This window comes from Chelonoidis abingdonii, chromosome 8 (genome assembly GCF_003597395.2).
Source record: "Chelonoidis abingdonii isolate Lonesome George chromosome 8, CheloAbing_2.0, whole genome shotgun sequence".
NCBI lineage: Eukaryota > Metazoa > Chordata > Testudines > Testudinidae > Chelonoidis > Chelonoidis abingdonii.
In genome coordinates, this window is record NC_133776.1 from 82658277 (window position 1) to 82670021 (window position 11745).

Here is an 11745-nt window from a genome sequence, read left to right on the forward strand (position 1 = left end):
GCATTGGATTTTTTGTGTCTATCTTGATTTTCAGAGGTGGTGAGAAGCTGTAGATCTTGATGGGAATTTAAAGGAAAAATGCCCCAGAAACAGCAGGATTTGTCCCACCAAAATGTCAAAGATGGAGAGATTAACCTTGCTTCCTCCCAGGGCCTGGAAGAAACTGAAGGATCTGCTCCTAGACATTTCAGACGAGGAGGGGAGCGACAAAGTAGTAAGAATAAAGACTGAGATAAACTGCTGGAAAAGAGGAGGTGAGGGACTTAAAATGGACCCTGAGAAGTGTCTTCAGCTGGTGTCAAAAGGTGTAGTGTGATTGGAGTCAGGCCCATTTACAAGAGCTGAGGATCTGACCTAGTGGCTTCTGACCAGAGACAGAAAGGGTTTAGGGTGGATAATGTATGCCTCAGTTACACTATGGATTATCAGAAATGGAAAGTCAGACAGAACAATGGACCTTGTACTTTTTAAAAACTGAATGCACAGATAAAAATAATAATAAAGATGAGAGAACTGTCTATGAATCAACTTTAGGGACTGGAAAGAAAACTCAGGAGGGACAGTTTGAGTCAGAATAACTACAGCCGTGTTTGCTCACACAGGTGCACGCTGAAGTTCTATTATGAAGATGATCAGAAGCAGGCTATTAACTTAGAAAGTCAAAACCATTTATTTATAGACAGCATTCTTCATACAAAGCCCAGCATCTCCAAAACATTTTACAATATGTGGACGTAATCTAAAGAAAAAAGGAGAGTTAAGGATGAAATACCATATATATATATATAAAATATAAAATGTAATTGCACAATCGGCTGCTGATACTGCTCCAATAACAGCGAGAAGGGTTGTTTTCTAACAAGCCCTTTGCACTAGCAAAGTAACAATGGCCTGAATTTTCAAAAGGGATTTTGGGTTCTGGCTCAGTTTTTGAGAGTCCAACTTAAGACACCATGAAGGGACCCGATTTTCTAAATATGCTGAGCACCCCAACCTCTGAAAATCAGACCTCTTTATGATGTCTCACCCAAAATCACAAGTCACTTTTGAAAGTGTAGGCCAATAAATAGGTCTTCTTCATGTGAGCTGGCTTAGCATAGCTTCAATACAACGGCAGAAGTACAGCAAATATAATAGGCAACTCTGCTAGGTGATCTTACCGGGAGTAACTGGCTGAAGAGAAGGAGACTTCTAAACATGAGATTTTATTTTACTAGGACTTCCAAGCAAAGTGATGAAAGCTCCTTCACATGAGTCATTTAAAATAGAACTAAACAAACCACAGAAGAATTCACTGCAGGGAATAATCTTATACTGGCTGGTGCAGAAGAGGGAAAATGAAATAACGGCCCTGTAAGTCTATTTCCTCTCCATCTTCTATGATTATACATAAATATTTCAACACATCTGATGAAGAAATTCTCTGTTATTGGCAATGGTGTTGTAAGTGGGATCACAACTGCCTTAACCTTTAGCTTAGTTGAATATACTAAAAAACCATTGTCACACAACAACTCAACATCACCTCCTAATTGCCACCAATACTTCAGTTACAAGCATTGTCTTTGGCTAAATAATTCTGGGCAAAATTCTCTGCTTGTGTAACTCAATGGAAGTGTACCAGCAAAAATTTGGCCCTATTTCTGTAGAAACTCACCATTCAAATGCATGTTCAAACAGATGCTTCTGAATTTGGGGCACTAAGGAAATCTGCTAGCACAGGAAGCAAAGCATAGTATGCATTTATTAGATAGTTCTTCGTATTTTCAGCGGAGAGAAAATATTAAACAGTCAAATGAAGTAATCAATCTTCTGTGGTGCTGATGTGTGTTGCTAAGCAAATGCCTCACTTGGGGTATTTGACAAACTGACACTCTGCCACATTGAGTGTCAAACTCAGCTTGTCAAATACACGGAGCGCAGCACTGCAGGATGTGGGCGTACCACCTGGGAAACCTTCAGTGACGTGGTGTCCTAGAGGGGAAGAAAAAGAAAGGTTGAGTTTCTGTCAATGACAGGTAAGGAAAATCTCTTCCTTTGATTGGTGGGGAGGGGAGCCAAATAAGCAAGTGTTGACTTCTGCTGAGTTCACATCAGCTACATTGATCTGTGAACTGAAGCTGGATATGAGGAGCTGTGATTGATGCCCAGAGATAGAAGCTAATTTGAGTGCCCTGCTAGCCCACAGGGCTTGAAATATTTACTGCATTGCCCACACAAGGACTATCCACAAACACAGAAGTGGAGTTTGGATGCATTGTCAGGAAGGCTGATATATTTCTGGATACACAAGGGCCTTTTTAAAAAGTACTAGTCTAGACAAAAGCCCAGAGCACATACCCTAGGGAGCTTTCTGCACCGGATAGGGGTCACAGGCAAGATAATCTAATAGAGCGTTTGCATTTTTCATTTCTGTAATTATACGTTTAGATAAGCAGGCCAGGATTTTCAAATTTAGGCTCCTTAATTAGAACCCCTGCTGTAATTTTGCATTCCAGTGATCACACAATCACTTGCAACCTCAAATCTGCAAGGTACTTAGGAAAGTGCCCAATTTCAAGCATATAAATCATCTCATTGTAGCCAATGCTTCACATTCTTAAGTATGTTGCTGAATTGGCGTCTCTGGCCCAGGTCCATAATGGAAGCTAAGAGACTAAATTCCTTTGTGCATCTGGGTCTATGTGTCTAAAACAGGTGTTAGGGATGAAATCCTGGCCTCACTGAAGTCCATGGCAAAATTCCCATTGACATCAATGGAACCAGGATTTCACCCTCGATGTTTAAGTGCTGAGATCACTGAGCACCGAGGTTTGGAATTGTCCACCTGAATTTGAAAAATGGGACCTCCAGACCTATCTGAGATGAAGGACATGATTCTGGTCCCTTTGAAATCAATGCCACTGACTGCTCTATTAGCAGGACCAGATCCTAAAACTGGCTCAAAGTCCAGTGTTAAATGCATTCACTTTCATAAAAAAAAAAACCCAAAATCCCCCACCAAACCAAAACCACTAAAACAATGTGGCAGTTCAGCAGCATTCTTGCCTTCCCTCCAGTAATGGTCTCGAGCCCGCCACCTTCCTATATTGGACTGCACTGTTTGGCAATAATGTTGTAAGGGTTCTAATTCTCTATTGCTGTTCAGCCAGGGGAGCTCAGAAAGAAATAATGAATTTCTTCAAGAATGACCTTAGGAACGTTCTCTTCCATTGTCAAAATTAACCCTTTTGTTCCCTTTTCTGCCTACTCTATGATGAAGCTTCCCCCCTGCCCCCATGAACAAACATAGCTTTCTACCCACATATGCCAGCACAACTCACTCCCCCATAACCTAATGTAACTCCCCACTAAAACCCTGTTCCCTTTGTTCCCTCCCTCCCCGCCCCCCTGCAAACAAACATGCAGATGCAGTGTCCTTGCCTTAATCCTTTTAGAAACAATCTGATCAATAGTTTGCTTTACAAAATTCAGAGCACCAAGTCTGTAAGAGAAAAGACATTGCTAAACTTCACTGACAGATGCATGCGTGTGTTTAAAGGAAACCGGCAGCTCAGAATATGGTTGCTGCTTGAAATTATGATGCAGGGAAAATCTATCACAACTCCTGGAAAAAACTTATCCCATGTCACACCATTTCAGTGCTGTTCACATGCTCTGTGGTATAGGCCCCGGCACAGCCTATTTTTAAAAATGAAACAGTTAGCTGCTGTCAGAGTTCTCTTCTTTTCATTTCACATGACCAGAGGCACCAAGTTTCTGAGAACGTAAGCAGGCTATTTTTGAGACCACAGTGAGAAACTCAGATGAAAACCTTTAAAGGAGATGAAAACAGAATTAAACTGTTACACTGGCAGTGAAATGGAGTGAGTGATCTAACAGGTCTAAATTCTAATTTCTAACTTCTGGGTATGATGATATCTTAGTTTCCCATCTCTTACTCCACAAACACACATGCACCCCCCTAAAGGGTGTATTTTTTCTACATGGAAAATTAAAAAAATTCTAGTCAATGTTGATCCCCTCCCCCAACCTCACTCCTATGCATAGTAAGCATAAGAGTTATGCAATGCTCAAATTCCACTTAAACACTCAAGTTAGGGTTTAAATGGGACTTTAATGATGCATGGTCCTTGTGCTTGTCCTCTGCTTAAGGGAGTATTTCGCCCTGAATAGTTGCTTGAACAACATTGCTGGCACAGGGTTTTGTTGGTATTGGTGAACTTGCACCAGTATAACTGAACCAATATAAAAACCAATCCAGTCTGTAACGGCCTTAAGCTACGTTGGTTTAGGCAGAATTTAAATGAATCTAAGTGGTCTACCCGAGGGGTTTGCCATGTCGTACTAAGCTGATTTTAAAATGACTTAGTCACAGCCGTGCAAGTGTTCTAGTTTAGCCAAGGCCACAGATTAACTCTTGCAAAGCTGATGTGCGCTAATGGCTATAACAGGGGACTGGGCAGCAGGTGCTTGGCTTTTCTTCCCAGATCCGTCATTGGGCTCTACATGCAACTTATTTATGATTACCAATTAGACATTGTGCAGTCCTTGGCACCATTCTCTCTATACAAGGGGGGAAAGAAGAATGAACTCATCATTAAACTAACTGGGAAGTGGTCCAAATGCCTCATGTTTGCTCTAAGAACTCTCTTTCCAGTAAAGTTTGATGTGGAGGTTGCATCAAAAGTGTAAATCAGCAGAGCTCTATTGACTTAAAATCCCGTGCAGGGATGCTGATTTACATCAGATGAGGATTTGATACTGAAGTTCAAGAAGGCTCTTTTTAAAAAAACGAGCACCACTGCTTCTGCTATTCTAGGTTAAAGTTGTTGTGGCTTTGAGAGGGGAAAAACAGAGCTGCTCATAATGCTGCTGTCAGCAACAGATAAAGGGGGCGGGGGTGGCACGAAGTGAAGATCATATTTTCAGTACATAGGAGAGGAACTCTCTCCGCACCTTGTATTGATGGTATGTTGTTTGGGTGGACCTCACTATTGACAGGGATTCTGGTTTCCAGTTGGAAAAACCTGGTGTTCAAAAGCAGACTTAACCATCAATATTACTGGAGGCAGAAAAACAGAAACAGAAGCTTTCTCCATGCAGCTTTCTCCATGCAGTCCCTTGTGAATGGCATAAAAGGCCAATGCTTTAGAAATCCTGCTGTGAGCATATCAGCCACATGGGATCTCTCTTGGGAGTTTTACAGGACTCTCTTCCTATTCGCTGTGCAATTGGTGGGAGAAGGAAAATAACAAAGCAGGATGGATTTGACCCCAAACTTATACAAGTGCCTGTATTTTGGTGTGTGTTTCTTTGAATTTTCAGTGGAACCGAGCCTAAGCTCTGAAGTTCAGCTCTCAATTTGGATACACACCTTTCTCAGGTTCAATGCAGTCAGAACCTGGGTTTGCACACAGACCCATTTCTAATTGCTGTACTTGCTCAAACACAAATCTCAAATCAAAATTAAGAGAGAGAGAGAATCCACATGAACCTGTGTGGAGCTGGGTTTATAGAATGCCCTACCAGCTGTAACCTCTAGATTTGAGTCTCCTCTCACTTACACAGGTGTAAATTAGGAGTAACGCCATTGAAATCAACAGACTTACGCTGATTTAAAACTGGAGTGAGGTCAGAATCAGGCTTCCTGAGTGTCCCCCCAAGCTCTAGTTGTAAATTGAAAACCCTAATATCACTGGGCCAAATCCTGAGGCCCTTACTTAATCGAACCTCCTATTGAATGCTAGTCTATTCCACTGAAGATCTGCATCCATCACTATGGTCGATGCCAATGGGAGGTTTACCTGAACAAAGAGCACAGGATTTGAATCAAAGGATTCAATTACAAGTACCAGGCATGCTCCAGAAAAGATCAGAGCTGGAGATAAGAGTTTACACTGAAGCAGCCATGCCAGGTTGTACCCAAGTCCATTTTTGCTATAGCACATCTGTGGATTTGGGTTAGACAGCTGATAAGTTTCTGACAGAGCAACTGCCTAAGTATCATGCCCAGTACATTAGTAACGCCTGCTCTCTGGCTGACAAGTGTCATTGCTGCTTGCTTAGATCATGCAGGACAGCAAATGCTCTGCTCCCTGCTAATGAGGGCTGATCATGTTATGAACCGCCTTCCAAGGATGCTGAATCTAACTAGGTGAGAGTTCTTTCAGCAGTAAATAAAGCATTCGATCCCTCGTAAGAGTTGAGCAACAGCAGCACAGGGCTTGCCAAAAGCCACACGACAGCTTTTGTTGTGCGCTTGCTCTTGGTCTTTTTACAGCAGTGTGGTTCCTAGTTGTACATGGGACCCTGCTGCAGATGAAATCATCTCCCCCAGCACTAGAATTAATGGAAACTCTCCTGTTTACTTGCTAAGGGCTTTATAATGGCTTTAACCCACCATACACTATAGGGGACAGAGTGGAGCTGCAGCAGAGAGTTCCTGGAAGAGCACTGGCTCCAGGAGCACAGCTGAGGTAGCCACCTGGAAGCAGGTGCAGGGTACACACTGCAGCTCTGCTGGCTGGTGCAGAGGGAGTGGGGGTGAGGTTATGGTCTCATCTCACCCTCACCCTCTCCGAGGAATCCAGCCCTGCCAACAGCACTAAACCAAAGCGGTTCCTACGGATTCAGAGAAAAAGCATCCAATCCAAAGGCCATCCAGCTCAATGGAAATATTCCCATTGACTTCAGGAGACTTTGGATCAGGCACAAAGATTGTGCCCAGCCTCAGCACAGAGGTGCATGTAGAGAAAGGCCTCTCGCACCAATTCCCTCTGTACAGGGGCCAGGCACATGGAGCTCTACGTGTTCCAGAGATAGGCTCAAGCTGAGACATCCAGCTCCAGAACCAGATTGGCAACACCCCAAAGTTCAGGGGTGCTGGATCCAGGGCACCAGCTCAGCTTATCACCAGGGCCGGCAAGCAGCCTCGCATGTGCCCTCTAACCTTCCAGGGAGCTGGGCTCAGGCTGCTTTCTTGATTTTGTGACCAGGCTCAAACCAAATGTCCCTACAAGGAAACGTATAAAACAATGAAATGTTCCCCAAGCACCTGCTCCCCATGTCTTGTCATCCCAATAACCCACCCCCAGTCAGCGTGATTTTGTCCTTACTTATGCCAGCTGTCTAGAGTAGAGACATAGGTCCTAGGTGGTTCTCTTATTCTTTGCCAGAAACGCCACTCATCCTCACTCAGCCCAAGCTACTCATCTGAATGTCCCTTCTCTGTCCTTGCCCCACACCTGCCTCTGGCCCTTTTTTCACATGGTTCCCTCTCCCTGCAAACCCACCTGGACCCCTTCCTCCACCTTCTTCTCAAACCCCATTTCTCCACAGAGGCTTATAAACCAGAGTCCCAAAAACAATAAGTCAACCCCCTAAGGTCCATGCATTAGTCTCCCCAGCAACTATAGGACTGCATGCCCTTCCCTTCCACCTCTCCCTCCCTGCGTTGACATCTTCTCCTGTTGTTTGCACCATAGCTTAGATGGTAAAGCTCTTTGCAGCAGGGTTGTGTTCATTTGTCTTTGTACTGCCCTGTGCACATCTGTGGTGCCATGTAATAGATGAATATAATGCACCGTTCAGACATACATTGCTGTTTTAAATAAAAAATAGGCCCAAATTCTGATCTCTTCTCAACTTGAGGATCACTTACTCTACAGGTGGTCCCATTGACTTCAGTGGGACTATTCATGGAGCAGGGCCCTATTCCGTGTGAGTAAGGGCATCATGATCTGACCCAGAGGTTAATGATTTTTATGAGGTACGCAGTATTAAAGCTCTCTTCTCTCACCCTACAGAGTTAGAAAAATAAAAAATCCTATAGAGTATTTATTTGGATAATTGGACAAGGAGCCAATTTACAATGCAGACAGTTAAACTCAGCTTCAAGGATGGGCTTGAACCAATAATCCAGGTACAGACACCCCTGAACTTTGGGATATTCAAAAGCCGCATCCAGAGTTTAATGCTGGGCCCCATCTCACTGTGGCTGACATAAAAGCACATGGTGTCCCCAGTGTTCTTATTTGCAACCCAATCCAGAAACCCAGAAAGGATAAAACTATTAGCCAAGGAGAACCTTTTGATAGCTGATCAATACATGGATAATCTGAGTCTAACACATCGGGGATCAATTAGAGCTGCAGAAATGGCTTAGGAGCCTGAAAATCAGAAGAGTGGCAATTTACACATGATAATTTATGCTTCTAGGCAAAACATTGTAGAAGAGCTTGATACAATACTAATTATTGCTGGCATTGCATATCTCTGAATGGTCCTGCAAATCCCACCTTGAAACTCACCTTCCAGCGCCGGCCTCCACCCCACCTCTTCTGCACTCCTGCTGGACTCTGCTCTCTCAAACTGTTTGCTTCACTAACTTCTAAGAAAGGAGAAAAGAAAAAGGGAGGAAAAATGCTAATATCTAAAATTCACATACACAGAACTCGAGAAAAGGACCGAGCCAGTGGGGCATACGCACTAACTTATTGTATGATCTTTCACTGGCGGAAACCTCCTTCCTCCCAGATCACCTCCCCCTGCTCATTGCTAGTTATAGCCCTGGCTTTTCTATGTCTCATTTGGATTGAAATCTCCCCAAGGCCAACAACATGTTTTTTATTTCTGTGTAAAGCACCAGGCATACATTAGAAACTGTACACATAGTCATTAATCATAAATCATCATCATCATCATCATCATAAATTAATTATGGTTCCAAGTGCAGAGCTCCCAGGCACAATCAGCTGCATTTTCTTTCCTGACAGGATGCATGGGGAGAAAAGACAAATGAAGAAGCCAACCCTTCTATCCATATACTTAAAATTTACTGTCCAGTTGCATGGTCCAAGGAGAGACCCGGCAAACCCCCTCGTTAAAAATATCTGCCCCAAGGAGGCTTGAATATTGGATATGATTCTGTATCTTGGGGAGAGAGATTCTGGAATCTGGGCTAAGAGATGAGCTAGACCAAATTGTAAATATAGGGGAAAGACACCAAGGAAGGTGGGGGGTTAGCGTGACCAGATGTCCTGATTTTATAGGGACAGTCCCAATATTTGAGTCTTTTTCTTATATTGGCTCCTATTACCCCCCACCCCCATCCCAATTTTTTGCACTTGCTGACTGGTCACCCTAGGGGGGTGGAGTGTCCAGGCAGAGGGCTGGCAGAAATTGGAGTTGTTCCCTGGGACCTCACCCCAAAGTCTCCCGAAAGAGACCCCCCCAAAACAACTTTAGACAGGAGAATTGCTAGAAGTAGTTTGTTGCTGCCTGTTCTCCCAGGCTGTACCCACCTCAAAGTAGAGGTAGCAGGCCCTTTGGGGGAGTGAGACAAGTGTCCCAGCTGAAACTCCGTCCTTTCCCCCTCTGCCACCCCCTTTTACAGCATACAAGAGAGTAAAGCCAAGCAGGAGTGCCAGCTGCAGGAGTGCCAGCGGGTACAAACCATACCTGTAGCTGTGCTGTCACAGGGGAAGAAGTTGTATGGTGCTGGGTCAGGCACGTGGGGCCTGCTGGGGGCACCCAGGGAGCAAAGCAGAAGCAGAGCAGTGGGGCTCAGCCCAGGAAGGCAGCTCGTTTTTGAAGGGGCCTCTCCTTCTTCAAGAGGAAGCTGAAAATGGGGAAGATAAGGCTGAGGTTAGATAACAGGAAATGTCTGGATGTGAGTGACAACATGTCAGAGTTGTGAAATGCAAGCAGCATCAGCTCCTGGCTTTGTCCCTCTCACAGGGTGCAAAGCTCACAAACTGCAGCTAAAGCGAAGCTGGACGGGGTCTGTGCAAACTGTCCAGATGCACTTTCAGACTGAATACCTTGCAGATTAGAACAGGCCTCAAGGCATCAGCAGAACTGGTAACCAGGCCACATTTACTGTATTTGAGCTAATCACGCCTTGGGGGAGGCTGTTCACTGCTTACAAAGGAACTCCAGGGGCTAGCCTATTGCTTTTAGAAGAGGAAATTTACTTTAACTATTTAAATAGCCAGATTGTCTTGGATTACGATGCTGCCCATGGCTACACTGTGACAAAGCTGGCAATGTGGACTCCTGGTGCAGAAGGAAAGCAGAGTTATGGGGAATGCACTTGGGAAGGGAAATAGATGAGAGACATAGGCTGACAGAGAGATATCGTTCAGCCCAAGAGAGAGGATATCTCATGAGATCAGCTGTTCCTGAGAGATTTTTTGACACTTTCAGTTGCTTATGGACCCAATTTTAAAAAAAAAGGTCCCAAGCCAGAACCAAAAGAGGTGGGGCTGGTTTGGGACCAAGGAACTGAATCTCATTCCCAAACCGATCAGATGTCTTTGGATTTGAAATTGGAGTTTGGACCCCTCTCTCTTGCAAAAGAAATAACCAGCCCCCATCAGATCACCATTGATTTCCACAGGCGATTTATGGGAAGGAAGCATTTGTTTTTAAAAGTCACTGTATATACCACAGACTGCACTGATAGTTCTCTCTGTCCATCTGTCTGCTCATCTAACTATTCACCCACCATATTTGTAAGACCCCTATCTCCAGAGTATCTAAGCCAGCAGTTCTCAAACTTTTGTACTGGTGACCACTTTCACATAGCAAGTTTCTGAGTGCAACCTGCCCCCCTTATAAAAAAAACAAAACATGTTTTTATATATTTAACACCATTATAAATGTTGGAGACATAGTTGGTTGGAAGCTAACAGCTCACAACCCCCCATGTAATAGCCTTGTGACCCTTGAGGGATCCTGACCCCCGGTTTGAGAACCCCTGATCTAAGCGTTCTACACATACCAGCACAGAAAACATCAATGGTTTGTTTACCATTAGCTTGTTCTGACTGGAGAACTTTCACAAACCATTCTCACCATTGTGAACACCATGCCCGTTCCATGGGTGTTAGCAACAGGGGGAGCCCTGGTGGAGCCAGCTTGCTAGTTCCAACTGTCATTCTCATCTAATCCACACAGTGTTGAACACAACTGCCAGAAAGCCCCCCACGCTAAGCTCCACAACACAGCTAGGACTATGAAAGCTGAACTTGTGTTACCAATGCCAGGAATTTTTTGGAAAAGTCTTAGCGCAGACAGCATTGTGTGCAGCATCTTCCTATGGAGTCAGTGCTCGTTTGAAAGATATCACTGCATGTTTAGTCAGCTCCTGGCTTGTGTCTCATCTATTACCAGGGATCAGTTCTGCCTTTGTTGCCACTCAGAAGCTGCCTTTCCTTCCCATTTTACCCATCTAGCCTTCCCTTTTCCAACTTTCCTGCTTTTACTGCTGTCTCAGTACCTCTAGCCAAACCACATGCAGGGGTCTGTAGTCTTTGCCTGCTGGGACCTAAACTAAGCCAGCAGCTTTCAGTTGCTTTATCAACACACAGGGGGAGGCAGCCACTTGTTTCACCATATTGTTACTGTGCTGGCCAAGGCCCTGATTCTGCAAACACTTATGCACATGAGTGGCATGCACACTTTGAACTCAATGCGGTTATTCGTGCGTGTAAAGTCACTCGTGCTTGCAGGATCCAGGTTCAGGTCCTCAGCTAAGAACAAGCCCTAACCCTTGTGTCTGACAGGGAGTATTAGAGAATGAGGAATATAGCTAGCATGCTGAGTTCCTCTTTCATCCCCGGCATTTTAAAATATATAATAATAAAGAGGAATGGAAAATATGGATGGTTTTTAAAAAAAAATGGGAGGGAGTGGAATTGGGGATGTAGTTTGTACAATTTGTTCTGAATCTTTTTTTCT

At 44.2% G+C, this 11745-nt stretch overlaps 1 long non-coding RNA gene across 1 annotated transcript; it reads right to left on the bottom strand.

The window, feature by feature from the left end:
- Nucleotides 1-651: 651 nt before the first annotated feature.
- Nucleotides 652-11302, bottom strand: LOC116816574 (uncharacterized). The gene is made up of 4 exons (XR_004371750.2): nt 11043-11302; nt 9463-9622; nt 8313-8392; nt 652-1974 (listed from the first exon to the last, which is right to left on the bottom strand). It is a non-coding gene; the product is annotated as an uncharacterized LOC116816574 (long non-coding RNA).
- Nucleotides 11303-11745: the final 443 nt, after the last annotated feature.